Below are 5,258 nucleotides of genomic sequence, written 5' to 3' on the forward strand. Positions count from 1 at the left end.
AATTTACAAAGAATTTTATCTGAGTGTTATTTTTGTCCTAAATCAACAAGACTTTCAGTGTCAGTAACCAAGCTATATGTTTTTAGCCTATATGTTTATATGTCAAATGTGACAGTTTAAACTTTGGCTAAACCAACATAACTCAGGACAGTGAAACTCAGTTTTCAAGTCAGATTTTACTATTAGATAGTATAATCAAGGAGCACCACCTCCCACTCATCATATTTGTGATGTAGAGCTCGTCATTTTCCTGACACTCTTTTTTTTTTAACCATTTTTAACGTGTTTTATGGTCATTTTTATTGTACTTTTTCCATTACCAGTTAGTCCCCTTATAACCCTCTCCCCCAGCAATCACCATACTCTTGTCTGTGTCCATTAGACCTTTTTCTTTTTTGCTCCATCCCTCTACCCCTAACTGGCCCCCTGCCAACTTAGCTGCCATCCTGCTACCTATGAGTCTGTCTCTATTTTCCTTGTTTATTCAGTTTGTTCATTAGATTCACATAGGAGTGAAATCATAATAGTATTTCTCTTTCTCTGACTGTCTCATTTCACTTAGCGTAATGTTTTCCAGGTCTATCCAGGCTGTTGGAAAGGGTAAGATTTTTTTCTACTTTATGGCCAAGTAGCATTCCATTGTATAAATGTCCCATAGCCGTTTCATCCACTCATCTGCTGAGAGGCACTTGGGCTGCTTCCATATCTTGGCTATTTTAAATAACGCTGCAGTGGACATAGGGGCACTTATCTTCTTTTGAATTACTGTTTTGAGTTCCTTTGCATATATTCCCAGAAGTAGGATTACTGGGTCAAAAGGCAGGTCCATTTCTAAGTTTTTGAAATATCTCTGTACTGCTTTCTGCAGTGGCTGCACCAGTCTGAATTCCTACTAACAGAGCACAGGGGTTCCCACTTCTCTACATCCTTGCCAATACTTGTTTGTTCATTTATTGGTGATAGCCATTCTTACAGCTGTGAGATGATGTCTCATTGTGGTTTTAGTTTGCCTTTCACTGATGATTAGTGACAATGAACATCTTTTCATATGTCTATGGGCCCTCTGTATGTCCTCTTTAAAGAGGTGCTTTTTAATTGGGTTGTTTGTTTTTTTGGTATTGAGTTTTGTATGTTCTTTATAAATTTTGGATATTAACCCCTTATCAGAACTATCAGCGAATGTGTTCTCCCATTCTGTGGGTTGTCTTTTTATTTTGTTGATGTTTTCTTTTGCTGTGCAAAAACTTTTTAGTTTGATATAGTCCATTTGTTTTTTGTTTGTTTGTTTGCTTGTTTCCCTTGCCTGGGGAGAGATATCCGATAAAATATTGATACGAAGTATATGTCTGAGATTTTGCTGCGTATGTTTTTCTCTATGGTTTTTATGGCTTCAGGTTTGACATTTAAGCCTTTATTCCATTTTAAAGTTATTCTTGTCTATGGTGTAAGAAGGAGGTCTAGTTTCATTTTTCTGCATGTATCTGTCCAATTTTCCTAACACCATTTGTTGAATAAACTATCTTTACCCCATTGTACATGCTTGCTTCCTGTATTGAGTATTAATTGACTATGAAGGTGTGGGTTTATTTCTGGACTCTATTCTGTTCCATTGGTTTGTGTGTCTGTTTTTATGCGAGTACCATGCTGCTTTGATTACTATGGTCTTGTAGTATAGTTTAATATTAGGTGGCATGATTCCTCCAAACTTTTTTTCTTTCTCAGGATTGCTGTTGCTATGCAGAGCCTTTTGTGGTTCCATATACATTTTTGAAATATTTGTTCTAGTTCTGTGAAATACGTCATTGGAATCTTGATAGGAATCGCATTGAATCTGTGGATTGCTTTGGGTAGCATGGACATTTTAATGATGTTAATTCTTCCTGTCCATGAACGTGGTGTGTGCTTCCACTTATTTGTATCTTCTTCAATTTCTTTCTTCAGTCATAATTTTCTGAGTACAGGTCTTTTACATCCTTGGTTAGGTATATTCCTAAGTATTTTATTCTTTTTGAAGCAATCGTGACTGGGATTGTTTTCTTACTTTCCCTTTCTTTTAGTTTGTTATTGGCATATAAAAATGCAACTGATTTCTGGATATTAATTTTGTTTCCTGCTACTTTGCTGAATTCATTTACCAGTTCTAGTAGTTAATTTTTTTCAAATAAAAACCCTAGTTTATTAATCCTCTTGTGAGAAATCTGTGCAATCACCACGGATAAAATCACTGAAGAATCTTTACTCCCTCTTTTTGCCAGCACCAACATTGGCCTTTGCGGTCCCCCTGACTTTCCTCTTTCTGTTCTTGCGTTCCTTTCTCTGTTTTTTTGAGGCCTTCATCTTCTCATATAGGCCATGTCTTTCGAGTCTATGTTTGGGTTCATTTTTCTTTGCATAACCCAAGGAATCATAAATCATGCCAAAGTCAATTGTCTTGCCACCATCAAAATGTGTTCTGAATCCAAACACAAGGATGATGACACCTGGTGTGGTCTTACACATTATGCCTAGTTTTTCCTGAAATTCTGTCTTTTGTACTGTTGTCTTGCCAGCATGAAAGACATCAGTGACTATTTGTTTCCGCTGAAGTCATCTGTTGGTCATGAACTTCCTGGTCTGGATAGTCCCAGTGTCATTCATGATGGCTGCTAATCTTCAAGCGGCAAGGGAGGAAAAGACAGTTGTAATAGTTTGTTGGTGGAATCTTTGGGATTCTCTATGTACTGTATCTCTCAGTCATCATATTAGTGATGTAGAGCTAGTCATTTCCCCAATGCTCTTTTTAAAAAGATTTTTACTGTATTTTTTCCATTACCATTTAGTCCCCTTATAATCCTTCCCCCACCCCGAACCCTTATACAGAGTATAATCATACTTGCTCTAAAAGGCTTCCTACAAGTGTGACAGTTTGGGAGCAATTTAAATTTTCAATATTCCCTGTCTCCATGTGAAATGCCCATGGTTCAACTGCAACTTTCAAGTGAGACATATGATATTATGTCATTAGTAGTCTGAACCAACAGTGTGTCCATTTCTATAACTCGGCAGTCAAGTGTCACCGAAGGAAGTTGATGTTGTTAATAAACCTCTATCATATTTCCAAATGATTACTAGTATCTTAAATCCTAAATTCCTACCCCTCTCTCATTGCTTTCCCTCTCAACAGTCCTTACATTCACATTGCCAAGTAGATGTTTGTGTTAATGAACCATTTCTCTTCTCTCCACCTCAAATCTCTATTTTTTCACTCTAATCATTTCAACATTCTCTTCTATCATCAGATAAGTATCCTTACTTTATTTACAATGCTAACCCCTGTACCCATCTCCTTAATTGTCCTCATATTCTTTACAGGAATTTTGCTTCATATGTTATCCAGGTCTGTAAACAGGACCAACTTTTAGCCCAATAAAAAGAGTTAAGTAAAGTTGTCTTCCTCTTTTATTTTATTTTAACATCTTCTCTTGCTGCAGTCCTTTCCACCATAGAGTGCTGTTCTCAACCAGCGGTTATATTTGCAAATGCAGCTCATATAAAGTGCTATGGTGTTAATAACTAATAATTACAAAACAATTGGCCCTTGGCCTTCTTCAGGAATAGTTGCCTTTTAATTTGGGGGTGAGGGAAGTGCTAAAATCTACTAGCTTGAAACCTTTACATTAATGAATCTCTAAAGATGGAATTTCAACCATTAGTTAAGGAAGTAGCGTGGGGCATGTGCCTTTCCCAGGGCCTCCAATCAAATACCTGTTTTGGATGCTTTAAAATTAGCCTTGTTCGCCATTCATAATGTCACTCCTCTCGCACTTCGAGGGTGTGTTCTCTGGAATTACTTGATAGATGTTAAATGTCTACACAGTAGAATGTAAAGCAGTACTGCATAGTACCGTTTTTACATTATTACCAAGAAATACCTTGAAATAGGTCTGGATATTGGCATGAGCATCTTGTCCTAAAAATTATGCAGCAGCCCAGTAGCGTTAGATGGCCAATTGGTTTGGATAAGCAAATGTTTGTTCAGCTAATCTAGAGGGTAAACTTTGACTATGTGTTAAATAATTTCCCATTTTGTTTAAAGCATGTTGCTTCAGTGCTATGGCGTTTTGTCGTTGTCCAAATGCTTGCCTAAAATTGAAAAATCTTATAATCGAGTGCCCATTCTCCTAACATTCCACTTGGAGCAGTTGTAAATAATAGGTGACTGGTTTCCCCTTTCTGCCCAACACAGATCCTGCTCTTTGAGGCTAGTGCTTGTTTAAAATCACAGTTGTCATAAAAAGTAATTCAAGGTTATTGATTAATACTTCTTGTAGACAGTGCTATGATCTCCATAATATCTACTATTATGATACACGCCTTTCTATTTGTGGTCTTTACGCTAAGAGGTCCTTTCTTCTTTATAGGCATAATCCTTAAATAAATACTTTGACAGAAAAGAAACAGTTTCAAATAAATTCACTGTGCTTTCTTTGTAATACTTTATATATTTCACAAATTTGATGGTATGTACCTTTTGGAGGAGAGCATTGCTGGAATTTTGTATGAGCTTTAAAATAAGCTCATAATAACAATAAGACCATTTTTATTATGTCATTTATAGATTCTTTCATTCACAGGCACCACTTACTCTTTCTTTTTCTTGTTTTATCACTTAAAGCAATAGCTTTATCTTCTGATTTATCAGCTGCAGGGGCTCTTTATGTACTGTTTTGTTAAGTCCACATTCTTCTGCAACCTCCTGTTTAATAGCATCGATTGTGGCTGTAGTTAGAGTGTTTTCTTCCACAATGGCCTTATGCCAATCTGCAATATTTTGTCTCTTTTACAAACTTTCCTTTTCTGAATGAGGATACAAGGGAGATGTTTGAGGGAAGCCATGGGGAACCATTGCAAGTCTGTCCTTTGTTTTGTTAGTTTCCAGTCGAGTGGCTATAAGAATGCATAAATGCATTCCCCTCGTCTATTTAATGTGAGTCCTTGGCAATGTGACTTGGTGATTGATTGACTTGTATTTCAACCAATCATCCAGTAATGCCTAAACGCCTGTGACTGTTGTCTTGGTGGCTCTTGAAATCTTTTGTAGTGCCTAATCACTGGGTGGTAACAATCCATTCTACTGTTCACAATTTGAGGCTGACTTCAGTGAAAGCAAGACCTTCACTTTTGCTTTGCCTTTTCTTACTTTGGTCACAGTAATGAAGACCTCCACAAAGAAGCTTTCAAAATATTACTTTTATTTCTCTATTTTGTGATTATCAAAG

The 5,258-nt window shown here is 36.7% G+C and overlaps 1 pseudogene; it reads right to left on the reverse strand.

Moving 5' to 3' along the window:
- Positions 1-2,235: 2,235 nt before the first annotated feature.
- LOC129065330 (40S ribosomal protein S24-like) lies at positions 2,236-2,637 on the reverse strand (annotated as a pseudogene).
- Positions 2,638-5,258: the final 2,621 nt, after the last annotated feature.

The sequence above is a fragment of the Pteronotus mesoamericanus genome, unplaced genomic scaffold (assembly GCF_021234165.1).
Source record: "Pteronotus mesoamericanus isolate MK-2021 breed Mesoamerican mustached bat unplaced genomic scaffold, CSHL_Meso_final contig_177, whole genome shotgun sequence".
NCBI classification, from domain to species: Eukaryota; Metazoa; Chordata; class Mammalia; order Chiroptera; family Mormoopidae; genus Pteronotus; species Pteronotus mesoamericanus.